This window comes from Solenopsis invicta, chromosome 11 (assembly GCF_016802725.1).
Source record: "Solenopsis invicta isolate M01_SB chromosome 11, UNIL_Sinv_3.0, whole genome shotgun sequence".
Lineage (NCBI taxonomy): Eukaryota > Metazoa > Arthropoda > Insecta > Hymenoptera > Formicidae > Solenopsis > Solenopsis invicta.
In genome coordinates this window covers 2,619,502-2,643,998 of record NC_052674.1, presented here as the reverse complement: position 1 = coordinate 2,643,998, position 24,497 = coordinate 2,619,502, and the positions used below count along the sequence as shown (strand labels likewise).

At 39.2% G+C, this 24,497-nt stretch overlaps 1 protein-coding gene across 17 annotated transcripts in view; it reads right to left on the bottom strand.

Moving 5' to 3' along the window:
• Window positions 1–24,497, bottom strand: part of LOC105194631 (forkhead box protein P1) — a 322,192-nt gene that overhangs the window by 67,210 nt on the left and 230,485 nt on the right. The window lies entirely within an intron of this gene.

Sequence of the window (24,497 nt, the reverse complement as noted above, 5' to 3'; positions counted from 1 at the left end):
CATATACACCAACTTTATTCACTTGCGGATTTAGAATACTTATAAAAAAAATTCAATGCATCACAAGATCAACGCAACTTCTTATCATCATAAATTATTTAGCTCAAATAATACATAATTCGCATACTATGTATTGTAAAATGTTATAAAATAATTTATAAAATAATTTTTAATATAACTCTTTGTTCCTCCGTTTCCAAATACATGTGATTATCTCGGACTCACGCGGCATCAGAACGTCGGATTAAATACTGATGAAACTTCGCCAATCGACCCCGCTTAATGTCTCGTCTTAAAAGAAAGGAACATCGCCAGACCACCGGCGGGGTTGAGGCAAGATAGAGCCTCGGCGGAACGAAAGGATAAATATTCATTGACGTCTTCATCAAGACTTTTATGACCTGGCAGAGAGGATGAGACGACGAGAACTACGAGACTGCCTTGCATTGCCTTCAGCCGGTTCACTACGTAGTTTGTGGAGCTCGGGTATAACGCAAAAAAGTATAAGGATAAACGGAATATTTTTGCGATACACCCAACAGAACAGTTGGTTATATAATTTTAGAGAAAATAAAAATTAAATTATATAGTCATGAAATACGTAACACAATACTTAATAAGATAAACCAAGTTATATTTTGTGATCTTAAAAATGACTGTAACACATCTACTAGAGGTAGATCGATAAGGTCAATCGTGTGCGATAATTTCAGGTATTCAGGTACAGATATTCATTCTGGAATATAATTTATGCAATTTAATATGTATGGTAAAATCATGTGCGCGCGTAAGAATAGCCAAACCCTGACTAGTATAAAATGTCTGTTTGACATATTTAATGCTTGGCGCGACGTAATCTATTAAAACCTTGCAAGTTCCCAGAAAGCGAGTCTAAAGATGTAAAATGCGTGTAAAACGTTATTAATATACAAAAAAGATAAAAAGATGAAAAAAAATATGTTAACGTAAAAATAGAAGAAAATTAACTTTTCCATAATGAGAAAGAAGAGTTTAAAGTAATTAAGAATTTCTGAATTCCCTTCTTCTAATTTTGTTTTTACCACTCAATTATACAGACTATTCTTCTTATTCGGAAAAATTTATAAAGTTCTGCATTCCGATTAGAGCTCGGAAGCTCATTAAACAAATACGCGAGTCAATGAGGGACCGGAGAATGTCAGGAATCGAGGTGAAGTGGTGTCGAGGCAAATTAGCCGCGCGGATATCGCAGCCGGATGTGCCAAAATTCTTAGCGAGTGACGGTATCGCTCGTGGGGGGGTTGAAGGAAAAAGGGATCCGTCGAAAGGCTGCTGCTCCTCCGCGGCGCGAGAAGCGGCACGAGGGTGGGCGGCAAAATTGAAATTTCTTCGCTCGAGCGACGACGCAGCAACTCATAAAAAGTTTAAACGTTTCACTCTCTGGCTGGTGCTGCTGTTGCTGCCCGAGTCTCGCCTTTTTTTCCCAATATAAACTCCCTCTTCCCTCTCCTCTGTCGATTGACTACCGCGTCTTTTCTCCATTCACCCTGATACCGGCTCCGGCTCAGCCCCGTCACCCCTCGCGGAGATGCTTACGGCTGGCAACTTTTACCCTGAGAAATTAGGGGCTTTACCACGCTCCTCTCCATCGCGTTACCCCTCGAGATATCGCGAAGCCAGCATGCGTGTCACCCGCGAAGTATCGTGGCACGATTGTTTTTATTTAGTGAAGTGGGTAGCCTGATATTAAATTCGGAAGAAAGTGACTGTCGATAACAGAACCAATTAATCTTGTAATTATATAGCTTTGTTGAAACATTTACGAAACTTTAGCTACGAACGCTTCGCATATATAATACAATATATCATGAATTTTAAATAAAAATTTAATTCTATCATCAGTAGAATGGATTCAAATTGTATCTTTTTTTTTTATTATCACTATCTCAGGTCGAAGAAAGTGATTGCGTCGAAAATTCTGCATCGTATGTTTACAGTCTATGTATTTAGTTACGAACCGCTGAAGCCAACGAGCGAGGGTTGCTGACTCCTATTTACCGATATGCTGATGTAATTATTATATTGCCTTCATCTGTCTTCCATCGTGACTTATTATTTGCAGTATTAATATGCGTATTCATCAATTGAGATTCCAGCCAGCAGTTTACTCGCTTGAACGCTCAGATTATATAAATAAAATGAAATAAATGTTTCATTAGCATTTAGGATACATTTCTGATAGTCTAATCGTAGATGGTTTACGTTCGAGCGCCACTCTTTGTTATGCACATTGTGCGACTCATATATTGTTATATATTCTTCTGTTATTTGTGCGTATAAAGCACCGCATAAAGTTTAAAAAAGAAAAGAAAAAGAAAATTGTAGCTGTATAATCTGCAGTACCGTTTTCATAATGGCTTGTGTCAACCATCGTCTTCCATTTCTGGATCACGCAGACCAAAATAGTTTCTCGATGCTCCGTTCAAACAATACATATTCAAATGGATAATTTGATCCCGCGTGGACGCGAACGCGTGGACGAGAGGAAGAGTAAAGGGTTGAACGGAATGGGCGGAGACGTGTGCTTTACGGCTCGTTCCATTATGAAGGCAGGATCTGACGACTGCCGATGAAAATAAAAGCGGGCACACGGAAAAATGTTGCTGCAAGAGCGGCAAATATTGTTGCGCCGCGCGGTCGGAGACAGCGCGCGGTGGCGGATGCCCGGTCGAAATTATTAATCGCGCCGCTGGTCCTTCGACCGGCGGCAAATGTTGACGTTACCGGTACGACGAACGTTGCGATCGCACACCGACGTGCATCTACGGTGAACGGCGCGGAATTTAAGAGCTTCGGGAATTAATTGTATCAGCACTGCGTCCCCTCTTGTTTCAGCGAGCTCTTCCGTTCTATATGCGATTAAAAATCGTTCGCAATTCAATTTATTTAATTTAATTTAATTTAATATACCTGCATTTTGTCTGCATTGATATTAATATCCGATCTGTTTCTTACAATAAAATAAGAAATAATTCAAAATACTTATTTGTTAGATTTAAACTTTATTTATTACAATTTGTTAACTAAGAAACGCTCTACACTCTTTTTTATGTATTCAATAACACATTCCCGAATATGAAATAAAAACAAAGCAAATCTATTCTTTTATTTAGTACATGTTTTGTATTTTTAACAATTTTTGAAATTCTTGTATTTAATATGTTTTGATAAAAATTTTAGAAAAATCCAAATATTTTCCAGCGTGCTAGCGCTGAACATGACAGTACATTTAATAAATGTAGCCGGTTAATAGTACCTGATCAATTAGTACAACTTGCAATTTGTATACTTCTGAAATAGCGGTCCCCCTCCCCCCGGTTTCCCTCCCAGATCTATGGGAATCTTCGACGAGATAGAGATGACGGGGGTGAAGCCTGGTTGCTTATAGGTCGCATGGGTGTCAGAGTCGATATCTTGCCGGCTCTGTGTCACAGAAGGGACGTTGGTGGCGGAAGGGTGAGAGACGGGTGGTAAGAGAATCAACGAGGGAGGAGAGAAGGGGGGAGGTGGAGTTGCCGGGGTAGGTGCGGCTGCGAGCGTTGGGGAACGGGTACGAGCGAGGGGGCATGATTAGCATTACACTCTGAGCCTCGATGATCAATAGTGGAAACGTCTCTCCCTTCATTCTCATTCTCTCGCTGTGTTAGCCTTATCTCCCTACCCCCCTCGCACCCACCCTCTTGCCCCCCTCCCGGCATCGGATATGCGCGACTCTCCCACCCCCTTCCCCGGAGCTTTCTGTCGCCCTTCCTCCCCCCTTTCCGCGCATTCCGAGTACCTATTTCTCTGCCACTCTGTACTACTCCGAACGCCTTTCTCCCTCTCTTTTTGTCGAGACTCTCTGTTTCGCTTTAACGCAAATTCTCAAAATGATGGTCGCTGCCTTCAGTTATACGCTGCTTTCTTCGGCGGACCAACGAGTGCGCGCGCTGCAAGATCATTATCTTTCTTATTTAACTTCAAATTTTAACTTGTTCAATGAGACACTGAGATTTAACAGAAAATCCAAAAATTACAAAAAGTTAACTGCAACACGAGCTTCTTATTTTTATTAGTCTCTTAAATTCTATCAATCTTATATTTCGAAAGATCGTCAAGAAGAGAGAGATTCGCGAGATTCAAGTGTCAAGTGTCTATGAAGAAGTCGCGCGGATTCACCCGTAGCGTCGGAGCATCGTATCGTCTCGTCTTCTTCGCGCGAAGCACTTTACAAACCCCAAACGCACCATTCCCGGCAACGGGCATAATCCTCTGGCGCGAATCGCCACGCCAACTCCGTCCCATTCCCCGAAACGAAATGCCTGCAGGTTCCTCACATTTATTCTGAGCGCCGCACAAAAAAGTGCCGCATCAGCCGGATGATGCGTGGTGTATCTATACGTACGTACATAAAGAACCGAGATTTCCTCTCGACGCGGCGTCTCGAGTCTATACCGTAGGTTACACCTTCCTCGGACCCAGCCCCGCGCCAGCCCGAAGACGACCCGGGGATGTTTTATTTGACGGTGTCAGCAAGCGGGAGATATTAACCGAACAGCTCTCGCCTGCTGGAATTATGTGGGCGGATGGGTGGCGCGAGATTCGACTTCCATGGAATTTCCGGAGAACGCGGTATTGTAGCGAAAGAGAGCGACGGAGACGCGGCGGCGCGCGGGGAAAAGGAGGGAGAGGGAGAGGACGGGCGACGGGTCACACAGGGAATCCACCGGGCGAACTTCACCATTCCGGATACCATGGTACCCCGGAGACACTGGCCGTGCCTAACTGCAGTCTCATCCCTACCGGTCGTTACATCGTCTGGGTATCTGCATCTGCATCGGGAGCATATCGTATTCGGCGGTAACTCACGTGGCGCGTCCTTGTCTACCTCCCTCTTCCCCCTTCCGCCGCCGTACGTCTCGTCGGACTCAGAGGTGATCAATGAGATCGCCAGAAAACGACGGAGTTTTTGCGAGATCTATGCGAGGCACATATTTAGAAAAGTACTCGAGAGATTTTCAGACTCCTACGGAAGGATGTCGCGAAATCACGCGAGATATTGGAGTAATCCTAGTCTTATTGCCGATATATTGCTTCAGAGTTTAATTAGTACTTCGTGTCTTTGAATATAAAAGACGTTTTAAAAGAGACATTAATATGGATCTTCATCTTTGCAACGTCACTCAACGTTCGCCATGAGATATAATTAAAATGAATTCCGTAAACTTTTCTGTGTATTTCTGGCTGACTGCTTCGAATAAGTTTGAGAAAAGTAGCAGTTTTTGGAACTTTCGTAGGAGTGACACCGGTGGCAATAAAAAGTCGCAAAGATAAGACTTCGTCCTCCATAGATTATAAATAAAAGAACGTGGCGACGCTCGAGTGTCCTAGATAAGGTAATACTCGGGAATAATTTTTTATCTAATATTACGAGTATATTATGTGTTACATAATATACATAAAATGCAGACTTATTTTTAATAAGCGACGATTCAGACGTAACGTAAAATTTTATGTAATAAATATAAACTTAAATAAAACAGATATACAAGACCCAATTTTTTTCACTGTAAACGATTAAATCATAATTCTTTGCACATAAACTGTATTTATTATGCATTGTACTAAAAGATTTCGTAGCCGACGAAAAAAAAGGCAACAGATAGCTCATTATACGCGAAAAATACATAATTGCTACTAGCAATTACGACAAAATGATAACGTGAAGTATCGGAATCCTCTCTACCATCATCTATCGCGCACTCCCACTCTTTATTTCCTCTCTTACTTTGACAATTTCTTTCGTCGGATCTCCTTTCGGTTCATTTGACGCGGGACGACCTTTTTTCGCGCCCGCCGCACAAAGTGTCGATCCGTCGTTGTCTTAATGGGTGGCAGGCCACTCGTCCTTATTGCAGACTTAATTACTACCTGACGCCAGAAAGTTATAATGGCCAACAAGGAGTACTCGAGGGTCCTGGAACCTTTCAGCCAGACGGACAAATCACTGTCGAAATAAAATTTCTTATTCCAGCGATATTTCAAGTGATGCTGCCGATCCATCATCTCAACTTCTCGGTAGTCTCATATAGTCTCATAAGCGAAGAGTTATGGCTTCGTTTAAATAGATTCAGTTTTCGTGGCGAATCTAAATATTAATAATAATAATAACTTTAATATTATAACTGATGGCAAACGTTGTTTACAAGGCTTTTGACTTTAATACACACCGCTCATCTTCTGTTTTATTAGAGTATTCATTTAATCGAAGAAACCTAATTCTACATCCACGTTTGCCAGTTTCCACATTTGCAAAATAAACATAAACTTGCAATAAAATAAGATACACGTTGTCTTACTACGACAGAGAATACGCTTCCTTGAAGCAGTTGTTGCCGAGGGGAACGTTAGACATAAAATGTGGGTACACAACGAGCTATTTATACAAGTAGTTTCCCTACGAAGAAAGGAACAACCACGAAGAAGACACACCTCGGGCGATTGGCGTAGGACGATTGTCGCAGTAAAAGAAAACTGTGCTTACTACAAGGAAAATTTTTATCGACTATCGCCGGTCGCGTACGAACGATACCTCTACGAGTGATAACATAACGTGGAAATGGCGGAGCCGCGCGTTCGCAGGGGACACTCTTCGAATCGAAAATCGGTCGCGAGCGAGGTGGCGAGGGTTGGAAACGGCGAGCCTAAACAATATCTTGCGGCAATGTAAGGAGCGTCTATTGGGCCATTACCGGCGGTGGCTGACCATTTTGGCCATTTGGCTTGGACAGTGCTACGTCAGCGGTCTCGATTCTCCCGCCTGTTCTCCGCTTATTTCTCCTTTCTTCCCTACCGGAGTCGAACTGGACTCACTTCCGTCCCTCTCTGCCCTTTCCTTCGCTCGTTGGAAAAAAGTTTGTATCGTCTGGCAATTGAGCGTGATCAAATTTACATTATAAAATTTATTCAATTGACAATCAATTTATCATAATAATGCTAATCAATATTTAATGTTTTTTTATTATTATTTATTATTACACGCGCCTTTAACGAGCGTTTTTATGAACATTATTGGTTGTTGCAATATCAGTACATGCTTCAGTGGCCGAATTGGCTAAGACATCCGTCCCGGAAAGTCGAAGGGAGGTTCAGGTTCGATCCCTGGATGAGATTTCTTTTTACAATAAATTTTTACAGTATTTATGGGCATTATTGGCATATTATAGGTTTGTGAACATTATTATTATTAAATTATTTGTCAATTTAATATTGTGAAATTATCATTTTTTACTCAACTTAGAACTGTATTTCAAGATTGAAAATTAATTTGACGCGCAGTTTAATGAACTTGAAAATGTACATAAAGTTACACAAAAAGTATCAACACTAAGATCTACGGAGAGAACAATTTTACTGCGGCATCTAAAAAATTAGCTAAATACAGAGTAGAAAATAATTTTATTGAGCCATTAAAGTAATTATATAGGACGCCCAAACATGATAATGTTGCTTCAAACAGTTTTGACGTTCTAACAACCAAGTTAAACATCGAATACAATTTTTTAATGGCTCAACATAATTATTTTCAGACTTGTATTTTAGCTAAATTGTTCTTTCCATGCCACTGTGACTGATAAAATACAACTTTTATTATTTCTATTTTTACATGTCTGTGTTTTCTTATTGTTATTTATAAATTTATCTTATAGAAATTTTTTATCAAATAACTGTGCACGCTATATGTTAATAAACACCGAGAGTTTATAACTTTTAATAGACTGAATCCACCAGTATGAGCTATTCTGTTTCACCATGAGTACATAACAATTGCGTGCAACGAGACACTTTAAGTGCAGTTGCAGTTCCAATCTACGGATCCCAGTTTTTCTCACTTTCATCCCCCATCTCGTCCCACCCTATAAATTCGATAAACGCGCGGATGTCGAATGTCCACGGCTTTTACGCCGTCCACGGGCGTCTAGCGCGTGAATCGATAGATCCCGCGATTCATTTCCAAGACGGTGGGAGAAAGCGCGCGCGGCAACGACATTTCAAAGAATGGCAGACCGAGAAACCAAGCGAAATCGATCGTGGCCTTTCAATGTGTCTCGGCTTTATCGTCGGCCATATATCATCGTGCCTATATCACTGCGGGATCTCGAAACTTTGCGTTTTTTTTTGCCTTCTCGGGATGTGTGGATACGTCCGAGATCCCCAAACCCGAAATCGCGCGAGCTCGATCCACAAAACATAGCACGGGGGAAATGAAACACAATTTCCGCCGACGTCACGCTCCCGTTTGAACCCGTAATGTGGGTTCAGTAATATGATGCAATATTTTACATTCGTATCGGAACTTTTTAAATGACAGCAAAAAAAAATACCGAATACAGCTGGATATATTGTTGACCTCGCGAATTAATAAATACGGATGTAAAAATATAATACAAAACACGTGTTATCATTGAAATTACTTATTTAATTTAAAAATATTTTAAACACGCCACGGTACGATAGAAAAACACGGGCAGAAATGAATAAAATTCTCACGTATCCTAAACGACTTTTATTTTCCAACGCGACACACTTGGTCCTTTATAAAAGGGAATTCAAATTTTCCAACCACCAGAGTCGTTGAACCGCCAGAACCGTCGCTTCACCATCGACTCCGAGGGAGCATTGAAATTCGATGCATGGCGCGCAGCGGCGTTTACCTTCCCGTATAAAACAAGAATCGCGCAATTCCCGGCGGAAGCGCGTATTATCAGCGTCTCGAATAAAATTCAAAGACAAACGCTCGCAGGGAACGCTCGTTTTCTCCTCTCACCCCCGAAGGCGCCACCCTCCGCCGTCCCGCTTCTTCCACGCGCTCCCGTTTCTGCTCCAGATCCAATTCTCGGTCGCTTCTCTTCATCACCCTCCCTCCTCCTCCTCCTCCTCTTTCTCCTTCTTTGCTCTTCCCACTCGCCACGCTTCTCGTTCCGCACTCTTCGAAACATTGCGCGAAATAACGTTAAATATTTACTTTCGGGACGATTGTTCCCGTCGGTACGACGGGATAAACATCATTATGTAATGTATATAAAGCCGCGCGGGCGGAGATAGCAGGGCGCGAGAATATGCGAGCGGAAGGCGGAAGGCGAATAAACTTTTCTGCACCTTCGCGCGAAGGATTGACCTTGCGCGAGAAGGCCCGCTGGATTCATCCATCTGGCCTGTCCGTTCGCGACGACGTCGATGTCCACATCCTTCATCCGCGCACCCATCCATCCATCCGAAGCCCGCGTGTCGATTGGCTCGCAGTGTCACGGCGAAATTTCAACCATTAGACGAGACTCAATATGTTCAACAACTTATAATGTAACTGCTATCTTCTCCTCGCAAAGTCAACTCAAGTTTTATGAATATTATGTTAACGACAGTCATGTTCACATTTAAATCGGAGCGAATATATGTATAAATGTGCTGCGCGACATTTACTGATGCCTATGCTTTGAACCAAGTCTGTTCTTTTTCGAATTTCGCAATTTTCAAGATTGTTCAATACTTTCTATATTTTAAAATATCTTTACGTATCACTTGAATGAAATTGTCAAGAATTATTTTTCTTGATGGAAAAATCTTTCCGAAACTCATCGTGATGACATCACGCATCCCAAACTTGTCACTCATTAATTACGTAAATCTCGTAGTACTTGCATTTCTGGGCAAGCGCAAGAGGAATCTCAACGCACGTACGAAAGACAAGATACTTGGTCGTCATCAACCATTAACCGGTTGGTCGCTGACCCTAGTTTGTGCTTCTGTATTGCGAAATGCGAACTGAATGGCCGGCGAACAGTTCGCTGGGGGAGCTGACGTTGTTCCGCGAAGTCCCTCGGGGTAAGCGAAGGGTCGCCGCGCGTTGAAGGCGACACGATCGCCACCATCCCTTCGAGAACATCGTTAATTATTTCTCGGCTTTCGTCTAGCATCATACTCGACCCGGCAGAATGACCACCGTTCGCTGCATGCGGTGTGTTTATGCGCGTTTCAAAGAGTCAGACGACAGCAAGGGACGAACTTTGCAAATCTCAAGTTCAGATCGCGATTTAAAAAGTGTCGCATTACAGCTTTGCACACGTGTATGAATTGCCTATCCGTTTTTGTTCAACGTTTGCTTCAAATAGGTTGCATTTAGTAAAACTGGATTGAGAGATCATGGAATAACTGTTAAGATAGTTTAAAACGCCATATAGAATGAGTTCGTGTATAACAGTAATAATAATGATATTTTGTAGAAATTCTTCTTCAAAGAAAGTGTCTTTCTTTAAGTATCAATGTAACAAAATTTAATTGCTCTAAGACTAGTTTGCACCAAACAAATTCTTAGAATTAATTAAAAAGAGGTAAAAGATATTAAAAGTGAGTTAAACCGAGTTTAAAATTAAGCTACATTAGTGCAAACAGACTTCGTTTATAAACATTTTAAATTGTGTTTATATAATATATTATTGCATAATTTTATATTATGAGTGCATATATGATATTTGTCTTTTATGTATTGGATTATATTTACTCACAGTATAGCGTGAAAAACTTTGGATGTCAATGCAGATAATTACCTGAAACAAGAGAGAAATTTTGGTTAATTCAGAAGAACATTAATTACAGCACTATCAAATCGAAACACGGAATGCCAAGAGTAAATTTTATGTATTAATAAAAAATTTCCTATAGGAATGTTTTGTTTAATTTGCAAATTATAATCAATAAGCTTGTTGCGACTTTGCTATTATTATTGTTCCCAAATGTGATTTTCAACTTAATAAAATGTGTATCTAGTTAAATCTGTGTTATTTCAAGTGGACAGTAGGTAGTTGTATTATCACTGAAATAAACAGCTCAGAGGAAACGCTCGGAGGGGTTATTTCCCTCGGATATCAAACCGTGGCAGGTACCATTGTGTCGTGGCGGTCAAGAGTACAAACGGACCGTACCGATAAGTGGCCCTATCAATCCATTCGGTCTGATAAGGATTTCACCATTGATCGCCCGTTTCCCATGCCGGCCCCCTCCTACCACCATGACGTTCGTTTCGTTGCGATTAATGGACAACTATCAACGCCCTCGACGATCATCAATCACGATTCCCGAAACACTCGGTCCGTTAATAGGCGATTTTGTATTTCCACGGGCTTCTGTCGAAAATTGTTTCCGGCGCCCAGTTTGTGTATTGTTTCGAGAAAAGCGTGGCTATTTCTCTCCACAGTTTCACTTATCGCACGCGTTTAATAGATTTGTGCACTTTTTACATAATTTCGAGATTAACGTTATATTTAATAATACGAAGAAATAGTTTGGATATGCAACGCAAATCTTTTTTTTAAATAAAAAAAATATTTTTAAAACCAGAACAAATTGAACTGAATTATTTCTTACACTTCTGTCGGTGCTTTTTAAATTAAAGAATTATTTGTTTAAACAAATAATTTATTTAAAAAGACTAATAACTTCATTTCTTGAAATCAAATAAAATTTTATTTTCTTCAAAGGTATTTTCGCTTCAACTTAAAAAAACCAAGTTAAACGATTTTATCAATTTAAACATATTTTTTCTCCGGCTGTAGTTACCAGAACTATTATATCGTTTTCTCTTAGTGCATAATAAAAAGAAAAAAATTCCAATTAATTCCGTGTTTAAAACAAATTACGTTCAAATATAAAATATAAAAAGTATAAAATTTCTAAATTATTTGCATAAAAATCTCTCTCTCTCTTTCTCTCTCTCTCTCTTTTCGGTACATTCAGACGGCGACAAGCCGTTGAATTATAACGCTTGCGTTTACGCGACGTCGTCATAGGCCGAAGAAAGTCATGTTGGTTTGAAAGAGGATACCTAGAGAATGAGAGCGCAAGGAGAGGAGGGGGAGGTGGCATGGTTGGAACAATATCGCATTTTATAGTTGTAATCGAGGATCGTAATTGAGCAAGTTTGTATGCCTGCCTGTTTCTACGACCGACTCCCTCCCCGCTCAGCGCTCTCTTCCGCCTTCTCTAAGACACCCTCGAAGAATGCCTCGGGTGTGTCAGGTTCCTCGCGCCCCCCTCCAATTCCCCAATCCGGTATCCCCGGCGGTATAACCCGTGCTAACAAGATTTCGTATATGTAATTGGTCGAGTATTAAATTGCGTATTCTAACGTCGGAGCATAGGAAATTGGGGGACGAGGTGGATGTGTGGAGAGACGACGGGGCGGTCGGGGGTGGATAATAGCCGTGGGTTGGATCATTTAGTAACATACTGCAGTGCCGTGACGGTTAAGTTTCTCGGTGCGGAAAGGGGTGGTTACATATACCATCCTTTCAAGATGCCGCATACTGAATCTTGAACCTTATGTTTCTTTATGCTAATTATGGGAATATAATAAACTTTATAATAGAGCCTTGTGTGCGTGAATATGCATAAATATCACACTTAGAGAAGCTGTCGGCATTTATAATTTAGTCTTAAATCGGCCACGAGGCGGGTAAAGTTTATAAAAATATACCAAGTTATTTGTAAAGTGACAAATATATATAACGGTTCATGTCAATGTATAAATTATGTCTCTCATTTAATAATTCTTTTTCATTTTAAATAAACTCGAATCATGGTATTATCAAGTACTATCTTGAATGCAAAATGTCAATTCAATGTCACAAGGCGGTAATCAGACACAAGCTGTCGGATTACGGCGATTACATTGCGTGTAATCTTAGAGAGAAAGCGGCCAGCTTGAAGGAATTATAGTTCCGCTTCTCTTGAAAGGGTTGAGAGTGGCACTGAAGGTACCCATGAGGGAATCTCTGGGAAGATACGAAACACCTTCAAGCTGTCCCAAGGGTTCGCGACGAACGGTACCAATCTTGCACGGCCGTCACGGCTAGCCAATAAACGCCAAAATCACTAAGCTAACTACTTCGGGCCAGTAGGGCCTGTCGTTCTCTCGCCCCTTTCGCCACATCGATGCTCCTTACAGGCGATCCATCCCACTGATCCCCGAAATTGTCCTTTGGGCGTATATCCAGCCTTCTTCCCTTCTTGCGCATTTAATTAAGCTGAGAGCGTCGTCGCGATTTTCAAAGCGAATCGGTACGAATGACTCGGATTGAACTGCACTGTGTGAAACACTAATTTCCCAGAAAAGAGAGAAAAAAGAGCTCAGGCACGTTACTGTAGCGTCACAGTGACTGTTTAAAACATATTGAGACAGCAGAAACCTACAAATTAATTAATGTTTATATAATAATTTATTCTAAAATATAATAAAGTTATTTTATATTTACCAAAATTTTGAAAACAACACATTCCTTGTATATTAATTTAATTTTGTATACAAATTATAAATTAAACACGAATAATTATTTTTAAGAAGCTGTAAATTTATTAGAAGCGTTTGTTAAAAACACAAGTATTTAAGTAAAAAATTAGCAAAATTTTTCATCTTATAATATAAACAGATAACATAACAGATAGTAAAATATTCGAGCAACTTCTAGAAAAAACTTTTCTTCGTGATTTATCTTCCAATAATGATCCTGATAAATCGTTACGAAACATTCCACTTGTGTGCAAGGATAGGAAAAGATTCGCGTCCGCGCAAAAAATGTTGCGCGCAGTTCAAGAGGAAACTTGCGAGTTTCGGCTACGATCCGCGAAACTTCTATTACGGCAAAAGTAGCTCGGCAAACAAAGCTATTTATTAACGTAATATCCTGCGAAAAACTTTCTCCGAGCTTATCCCTCTACATATATCGATTCACTTACTTCTGAGTCTGCGAATCTCTTGCCGAATTCTATAGAAAAGTCCTATCTTCTCATATTTTTTTTTTTAATTCCGATCATTGATCATTAACACATAAATGCATTAACACACAAATTTAAACTATAAGATATTTACATACTATTTTATTGAAAAGGAAAAATGAGTTTTTGGTTCTTCAAAGTGGCAAGTAAAAACGGTATATTTTTCTATAGTTTTTAAGTTACTAAATCCGATTCTGATCTTCAAAAAATGTTTTTGTCAGGAAATTTTAAAATCTGTGTGGAATAATATAATTTTTATTAAGCAATAAAAAAATTAAAGCAATTTTTTATCATCAATAATTAGATATAAAATGTTATAATTTCTCCTCTCCTTTACACATGCACAAAGTTATTGCAAATAAAAAAATCAAGAAATTATATAAAAATAAATCTTATTCCATAATTTATATTTTTACACTATATTAAATGTTATAAAGATAAAAAACGATCATAACAAAATTAATAAAAATCGTATGCAAACATACAATAATTTTACTAACAGATATCTCCATCGTTGAAAGGTCAGCTGTGCTGTTTCATCTCTCGCGATCTCTCTTCCGCTTTTCACTGTCTATCTCTAACCTTCCCTCCTCCGACGTTTAATGCATCCAATGTACAAGTGTCCGCCATAACAAGGATCAACAAGCGTCGAGAAATACACGCCTTACGGAATACATCACGGGGCGTATTTACACTCGCGTTCACGCTGTAATAACGGCACGATGATGCCCACCTTCCCGGCCACCCCCTCGTCCCGCCCACTACGCAGCACGCTTCATCCGTCGGCTTTTCGCGAATATATACTCGTAATTCCGCGATGTTTGTTTCCATCGTTGGCTTTCAGGGCTGCTCTGGCACGAGGGATGAGAGTAGCGATGGTGCTCAATCCTAGCCGCAACATCCCTTCTTCTGCTCGTTCGTTCGTGCGCTATCACTTAACCATTCATAAATGTCCATCTTTGTGATATTTTCTCCGAAGCACGCTCTGAGCGTATGTGATATTTTCGATGCGCGAGTGAATAATTACTTAGTTATTTTTATTATTATTGATTTATTGTGAGACATACGGAGATATTCTAAGGATTCATTAAATTCTCCTTTTATTCAGGTTAACGTTTAATTATTCATTTAATCGTATTCTCTCGAAGCTCTATTATTTTGCTTGAATAATGTCACTTCTGTTCGCGAGTATTTTATACTAGTTTGTGTCGCCTCACGAAAAAGATTACCTACAAATTTATTCATTTATCCTCTTTGCTTTTTCATCCATTTTTTCTGCCTAGTTACCTCGTAGTCACATTTTGCTACTTAGTTCCGTCTTTCATCTACCTTCTGCCAATCCGCTTTCGACCGTCTTCTCCCTTTCATCTTACCCTCATCCGTAACGTCTCCTTCGTCTTCGCTAGCGGCGCGCGAGCTTAAAACGCGCGCAGCCCCGGGGCAATCGCGCGCACGCCTTGTTTAACTAGCCTTTTAATTAGAAACGTTTAAAAATTAAACGGTAGCGTGAAATACACGCCAGTCTCCTCAAAATTGTGCGTGACTGCAACCCTGTCGGGACCTGAGCGCGCCGGCGCCTTTTGTTGCGTTGCTACCCCATTGTATGCTGCACGCTGCTTAATATTTAGACATTGACGTATGTTCCATTCGTGCAGTCTTATCAACATAACGAATACGCAGGGATACGATAAAGCAAGATGCCAGAAAAATTATGCAGATATATTTTTTATAGATAGTACAACACAGTAATCATCAATGAAAACAAACAATCTAAAATAATTTTATTTACTCGATAAAATGATAATTCTTGCAATTCCTAATCATTTCTGATAGTCATTCGCTAAAATTTATATGTCACATTTTTTTTCAAATCATTACATTATGATATTTGTATCAAAACCTTATTACGGCAAATTATGTCAGAGAATTTGCAAAGATTAATATTAGTAAAAAAGGTAATTATTAAATTTTAATATTAACAGAGGAACAATTGATATAATAATTTTGTGTACGCCATCATATTTCTGTTGCAAAAATTACGATAATAATAATCATAGATATGAAACTAACAATAATGTATATAATTTTTATCGATATTTGCTGTATAAAGAACTGTTATATTAATATGTGTAACCAAACATTTGTATTTTTGATATAACTTATTAAAAATTAAGTTCCGTTGAAATTTAACAGAATTTAATTTCTGTTTAATTTTGATTTTTATTATTTATATTTATTAATTTTGTCCAAAATTAACATTTATTATTATAAATAGATATTGCACGATTAAAGATTTTGGTCCGCGGTAAATATCTTTCATGTTTGAATAATATTTCATATTTGAAAATTTTATCTTTAAAGCATTTCATTATTATACTACTTTACGTTCTTACGCGAATGTATGTACATGTATGTACATACCATAATGCAAAATCACATTATGCTTAGTTTATGTTAAACTGCATCTGCGCCTTGTGCAACGTTCGGAGGAGTTTTTGGTACAGAAATATATATAATTACGTTTAATATTCCATCCCATTTGATGCTCTTTACACACTGCTAATAAATGTAAATGTAAAAAATGCAGTCCCCCTCGCGCAGATCCCCCACATAGCGCGTTTGTGCGTCGGTGAGCATGCATTTCGCTCGCTAGAGAATATTGAATACAATATGTGCCGCGCAGCACGGTATTATTTACACGCGAACTTTGTATTTAAAAAAAAGGCCGCACAAAGAGTTGGATTTAATTCGTTTTTGGCGGAGCATATCCATTCACCGTTGGTTGCTCGCTATGGAAAAAAAATATAACGTACCGTATGTAGCCGTTCGAGCGCGCATTATACACAAGCTGCAGTGCATGTCGGTGTAACCCGTCCGGTTCAACGAAATAAGAGAAAAATATTAATCACGCATGTATCGCGAAATCGCAAAGTTAAGGCATTGTAAAATCGTGCAATAATTGAGTAATGAAAACGTAGCAATTTCAAAAGCGGGGAGGGGGGGGCCGAAATCTATCATTTTTTCCTCTTTTTTTGCGTGAAGTGTTTCCATGCATTTTTCAAATCAAAATTAATTTCGGTGAAATAATACACGTTATCCTTGATTTGTTTCATACATCCTAATGTAAAATTTTCATTGTTCACATAAATAAATTTAAATAATATTCGTACATGTATTTATATTATTAGATGATTTATATAAATAAAAAGTACCAAGATTATCTTTTTTCTATCTCGCGTCAAAGAACGAAACTCTCAAAGCAACGGACGGAGAGATCGAACAGATATTTTCCGAACGTTCCAGAAATCCTCCTACAATATTGGATTTATTCTGAAAGCCTACTGAAAGTTGCGCCCTAAATAAAAAGGGTTGTCACTTCCCGGCCGCACCAGCCGATCCCTCGCACACGCCGAGTCCACCAGAAACTTCGTGCACCATCTCCGCCATTTTTCGCGCCAACTTTCCTCGCCTTAACTTTGACAGCGGGGCAAAAATACTCGGAGACATTATTAAATATGATTATCCACGGCAAGGGGAGGAGGAAAATGGGAGGGGAGGGGACTCTCGCGCGGAGATGCATCGAAGAGGGCGGGGAAGAAAGGACGCCGAGGAGAAACAGAGAGAAGCCGCAGAGGTGGGAAGACGGTAGGGTGGCAGGGTCTAAAAGTAAAAAGTTGCAGAGAGGTGGGGGAGTGCAGAGGGGCCGCGCGCGCGACTTCTGGAAGGTGGCCGGCGTTGGATATGAAGTGGTGCAGCTTCAAAGGGTGACGCGGGGGAGGGAGGGAGGGAGGGAGGGGGAGGATGGAAGGCGTTTCGCGTCGAGCCACGGCTCGGGCCTGACTCGGCTCTCAAACTTTGATACGATTAAGACGGAACGAATTAATCTTCATCCCCCGCCGACGCCGTCTGCTGGCAGCCGCAGGGACGCCGGTGGCGAAGAAATGGTTTTAAAAAAAAGGGGTGAGCGATAGCCGGGCCGAGAAGAGCTCGAGCTTTGGTGTCGAGGCTAAGGGTCAACCCCTTTACGGAAACCCTCTTTACTTTAGGGGGCGAAGGTGACGTTAATTAGAAAGGCGCGACGAGATTCCTGATCCGTGACTATCCTTAGCAGGACCCATGTCCATATTTGAGGTTTCCTTAGCCCTGATTACGACTGATTTTATCCACGTGCGGTATAGCTGACGTAGGAAATGATATTTATATATTCGTTCAATAAAACATACGGTTCTCGTTATATAGAACGTTTCTACTTTCGAATTTAATTCAACGAATTTAATTAGGCGCCGAACTAGCGCAAAATTAATTTTGTCGACTCCACAATTAAATATTTTCCTGGATACGCAGAATACCTTAATCAAGAAAGTCAGATTCGGATAAAATGTTATATATGTTAACTGAGCATTAGTCTCGAATAGTTTATAATAAAAATTATATGTAGGTTGCAAACTTTTAAAAATTACGCAATAAATCTCTTAAATAAATTATCGATCCATACTAGTTGCCAATGATATTAAAGTAAATAATAACAAAAGAAACAATTTTTTTCAAGTACATATTAGTAAGCAAAACAGGTACGCTAATTCGTGGCGCGTTAAAATGCGAATAGATCGGGCAAATGCTTCGCGCTTATAAAGAAGGGATAGTTCCAGCTACGAATGGCATGGTCAGCAGCGGTCTACCGGTCGTTTTTAATCCCATTGTGAACATGGCTTAATCGAGAAACCATTACCCTGGTTTGCTGCGCGAGCTAGAATGTCTGGAAGGGTAGGACCTCTTATAGTGGAGAGGGAAGGCATGTGGTTCCGTGTGGATCAAGCCACCGATAGAGAGACTAAACCGTTACCTCACACCTTCTGTTTCAGGAATCGTGATTGCGGAATCACGTTTTCAAAAGTAAGTGCTCGATTCTAGCCTTTTCAATGGCGGGCTCATGAATTTCACCGAAGAGTGCAAACGAGCGCACGTTACGATATATCAAACAACGATTTTAGAAAAAAATTGCGAATGCTTCAGAAAAACATTTACCATTGTTGTATACAAATATTTATCTAAATGATATAAAACGTATGCAAAATACTTCTTTTTTAATTTCATAGTATATTTAAAAAAAATTAACAAAATTAACAAAAATTATACTTAAATATAAGATACAATATAATTTAAAAAGAAATAAAAATTTTCTAATTAAATCAAATATTTAATTATATGTAACTATATCATGTGAGTTTATCGTATTAATATGTATATACGTAATAATTTAAGAGACTACAACAAAAAAAAATTGTTAACTTGATTAAATTTTTCAACTCGATTTCTTTAATTCAAATTTCTTTAATTAAAGTATTCCTTAATTCAAGTATATGTTTAATTGAAATATATAAATAATTAAATTGAAAAAAATCAAGTTGAAAAATTTTGCCAAGTTAATTTTTTTCTCATTGTCAATGTAATCATGCAATTTTTTAGGATTTCTTTTTTGAGCACTCGCATACCTACATATGCATCAAAGAAATAATTAGAAATTAATATTGAACTTAGAAATTAATATGAAACAATATTTAATGCACCACTAATATATTGTTAAAATTATTTAAAAAATTCCTAAAAGTCGCCATATAATTCGTTATATAATATTTATAATTATATTAACATATATTTGCATATGTATTATATACATTCGTGCATTCTTTTACTCTCGTCGCACTTACGATATAGGAACAAGCTCGTACGGACCAAGAGAGGGTGTGAATTTGCTGATCGTATGGTATTTAGCAATAAAGTTCGATTCCCTAACGAAAGAAGCAGCGCCTGATTTCGTCGGGGTTGCGAAAATTACAAGCCCGGAGTGGTCGCATTTAAGCCTAGCTTGTCGTGTATCGACAGGAAGTAGTGACGACTGGAAGGGCGGCTTCCAGCAGGTTGGAGGAGAGCTTCGGGCTGGTCACCAAAGTGACGGGGAACCTCGGGGGTGGCGAGATCTACGAGCAGGGATGACAAAAAGACCTCGGAATCGCGCAACGCCGAGAGAGGAAGGGAACGGCGGGGAAAAAGGGATGCTGAGATCGGTTCGAATGGCTTCGACGAGGGTGAGAGAGGATCTCTCACCCTGGTCATCGCTCTTGTCGTCGGCGGTAAGCTCGGCGAATGAGGTTCCGCGGGAAACGCGCCGGGACGGATCGTTCCTTTTTCGTGGACGTCGGAGTTCTTTCCCGAGGGCGGTTTCGAGCAGCTGGACAAACTGCCTCGTTACGGGGGTGCGCCCGTCGCTTTTCGGGACGTTAGGAATCCGTAATTGACGTCGGTCGGGCGGGTACGCCGACGTATAGAGCCACGATCGCCGTCTATTTCATTGAAAAGTTTTCGTTTACCGATTGACAGAATTCGCAAATTTTTTTTTTCTCTGTCTGATTAACGTACCTTTTGAATGCCAATACTTTTACCTAACATTTCGCGAGCTCGCGACGCATCTTTTCTAGTACACAACAACTCATCATTCACACTTGGATAATTGCATTGAATTTCTTTGGCGAACTGAGATTCTGTATTGATATCACGTGCAGAGAAAATTGATTTAAAAAATAATACCATATTGTGAACATTGAATTGTTTTCGATGCATATGAAAAAAAAAACCCCGAGAAAACCGTTCAGTGGAATTTAAATCGCTCGAGTTTACGCCCGTCGAGAGTACGCTTTCGATCTGTCTTGGAACAAGTCACCCCCCGAGTGGGCTCTTCGCGACTCTATTTACCCAATCGGTTCGCTGATGATCGGGAACGAACGACGGGACCGTGGAGCAGAAAGAAAAGTATGGAATATTTAGCGTTCAGTGAGCTATAAAAGCAATTATATGGGAGCTATTGTTTGGCGGGAGTGCGCCTCCGCGATACCAGGGTGAACGCTCGGGGATACCGGGGCGGCCGGGGCAGGCAGCATCAGTCCAATGAAAATCAGAAGTACGGAGCAATAAATACGGGCGAGTCAATCCGCCCCCTCCTCCCCCTCTCTCCCGCGACTCCCTCGCGGAGTTACGGAAAACCCCATGAAATCTCGATTTAAATGTGAACTCCCTTCGGCAGGACCACCCAAGAGACTTTGTTCTCGCGACGGAATTCACTATCGGTTTCAAGAACTTCGATACTTTGCAGTGAATGGATTGTACGATACAATAATTTATTCTAGTGAATGAGGCATAGAGCATTAATCAAAGAGATATATAATAGTAATTCAGTAATTTTTCAATATCGCGTGCGCAATTATTTTTAATCGGAATTTATAGAATAAATCTTGAAAACACTTTTCAATATGTACAAAGCATTATTATATAGAATCATACGAAGTATGTATATTGAAATAAATCTGTTTATTTGTATAACAAAAGGATTTCCTATAAAATTCAAACAAGTTCAAAAGTTGAATTTTAAATAAAAAACTTTTTATCTATTACTTGATCGAATCGTAATAAATTAATATAATTAGCAATTAGTATTGTTCAATAAAACATATTCGAATCTTCAATGCTAAAATCGTTAACTTTTCAAAGCTTCGGTAAATTTCACGCGAGAGACTCGCGCATCTTAATTGTAAATCTCAATTCGATATACCTAGACACAGACACATCGTGGCCTATGAATAATAATTATTTAATGCGTAATTACGAATAACAGATTAGCTCGTCCTGCTTGGCGGAAGGCATTGCGTTTCAAATCTCGGGGAGGGTAAATGAGAAAATGAGCAAAGCGGAACGAATGAAAGGAGAGAAAGGGAGAGAGAGAAGGAGAGAGGAAGCTGGCAACTCAGAAAGTAACCGGCTGTTGGAGGTGAGGAACAACGCTTTAACATAGAGAAAAGAGAAAGATAGAAGAAAAAGGCAGGAGAGAGCAGTACGGCAGTTCTAATATAAATGTCCCGGCCGAAAGGCGGAACGGAGACATTCGCTAATTAAAAAACTTGAAAAATTAATACACATTTCTCTCGTACCTCGGGGGGTTGTGTTACTCTTCTCTTAATCCCCGGTATCTGATCGGCCATCTGTTCCCAGCCATCTCAAAACTGGTCTCGCCTTTCTGGCTCGCCTACTAGCACTCTCAACTTCGAATATTATTGTACTGTATTGTAAGAGTTGTGCGTGCTTGTTATTTCAGAATGCAGATTAATTCTCTTCGATAGAAAAAAAATTATGAAGAAAAAGCCGTTATATTTTTTAATTATTTTTTATACCTTAGCAATACAAAAAATTCTGTTTCAAGCATTCTTATTGAAAAAAATGTATATATACCGTATGAGAATTTATTTAATTAGTATAACTGCAGTAGATATATTTATTTAAATTCAACAAGCCTTACTAATAATAAATATCACAGTAAATTTTATACTATAGAGTGCTGCTGTAAATAAATTTTCATCCAAGTGTTAATTTAAATTTAGTGCAGTTATTATATAAAACTTTGATAGCTTAGAATAACATCTAATAAGATTTTGTTTACATTAAAATAGTGTTAATTCAGTTATTCTAAAATTCTCTTGAAATCTATGAAGTAAAAAAATTTTTTTAAATTTTCAATTTTGTGTGTAAACTTTCATCCAAAGTAGTATTCTTTTAAGTAAGATATGAATGACATTCGAATTATACATATGTGGTAATTAATTAACAAATATTTTATTTATATATTACAATCTTTTGTCAAAAATTGTCTCTTCCAAAATGAAACAAAGCTATGAATATTATTGTAGTATAATATAGTATTAAATATTTAGTAATTATTATTAATTGAGCTCAAAGTATTCGCGTTTATTACTCCGTTTCCGCGTTTTGCCCTCGAAAAGAACGCGTCCCGCAATTTCCGCAACTCCACGGATGATCTGCGACCGCTACCTTCCTCGAATTGACGAGGAGTTGACGAGGTGATGAGGTGATGAGCGAGAACGGGGAGAACAGTCAGGATGAAAGGGCGCAAGACACCGAGCGTAGCCCACTTCGTTTTGGAGACCAGACAGGAGCACTTAACTGCCCGGCTCACAATGGAGTCTTTCGCATTATAGCGTTCAGTGTCTTGAGGCCTATTCAGAGCGACTCCTGGCCCATTCTTTACCATTGTCTGTCTCCGGCTGGTTATGGGAGGCCACCTCCGATCTCCCACCCTCGCTACCTATTACACCCTGGAAGCCTTGGAAGAAGGCCCGCCGAGGGTACGAGAGATCTTTTGCGCCGCCATCTAATTAGCCCCGGCATTTAACGGGACATAAATAAGTTAAACACTATTGAATTGTTGATAACGATAGTCCGGAGCCTTGTCGCTTCCTTCGCGATTTCTCCTCCTCACTTTTCCTTCCCGCGTTTTGATGGTCGACCTAGAACGTCACTTCGCTTCAACCCTTCCGTCAAAGCCTCCCTTCTCCTCCACGTTCGTTTATCAAGAAATATATTTGACTTCCCTTTAGTGTCTGAATGAGGTGTCTCGCAAGCGTGAAAGAGACTCGTGATTCGTCGGTTTGTGCAAAGATTTTATTGATAACGTGCTGAATTTAACATTAGAATGAACACTGAAATAGTCTGGTTGCTGAATAAACGAAAAAAGTTCATAGAATAGCACTAAAATATATGTAATTAATATTTTATTAAATATGTTTTATTAAACAATCCCTTTAGCATATCATAGATATTTCTAATGAAAAGTTGGTTGAAGAATTATTAGCGACTCAATCAATAATTAATAATAAAAAATTCATTGTATTATACGTCTCAATAAATGATTATAACGCTATAGTTCCACAAGCTCAGCATTCTCAATAGAATTGCTCTCTATATAAAGAAAACGTGTATTTATAATAATAAAATACGGTAAAAACGAAAGAGATGAAAGAGAAGAAACTAAAGAAGATGAGGCGGGGAAAGTTTCGGTATTCTGTAAAAGAAGCGCCTGACCAAAGCACGATTCGCAGATGATAAATCGTTTAAACCTTTTCGCCGGGATCGTTCGGCCGGAAATAAAATGAATTTAAGATCCGACCACGAAGACCCACGGTTCTGCGGCCGGGTAGAGATGCGAGAGGATGAGAGAGACTTCCTCTTGCAGTCGGAGAGGTTTCTTTAATTCGCGGCACCAGCGCAAAATTTGCATATTAATGAATAACGCAATCTTTAATTAGTTACCGCCTCCTTTTGCATTTTTTAACATGTTATAATTTTAACTTTGTAATGTTAAATAGCGGATGTTAGAAAATTCATAAATAATCTTGGTGAAATTATGTAGGGTTAGATAATTATGTATTCTACGATTTATAAAAAGCTCTCATCTACTTTGACTTTTATAAAATGGCATTGAACTTTTTAACGAGATTTGTTATTTAGAAACCTCAAGTGCAATGTAATATTTAAATTCAAAATAAATGAATTATTTTGAAAACAATAAAAATCACAGAAAAATTCAAATTGAGTTAAAAGGTATTATTATAAAAATATCAGAAAGATGAAAAATTGTTACATAAAGCATTAAGTTATTTATATTATTACATAATATCTTACCAAGTTGTTTTTAAGGCATGATATTTTACAGGTGTAATACGAAACATCGCAGATAATGTGCAGGTGAGATTGCGCAACATAGCGGCGGTTTTTATCGGGCGTTGAAGCGGCGAAAATAATTTAATCAA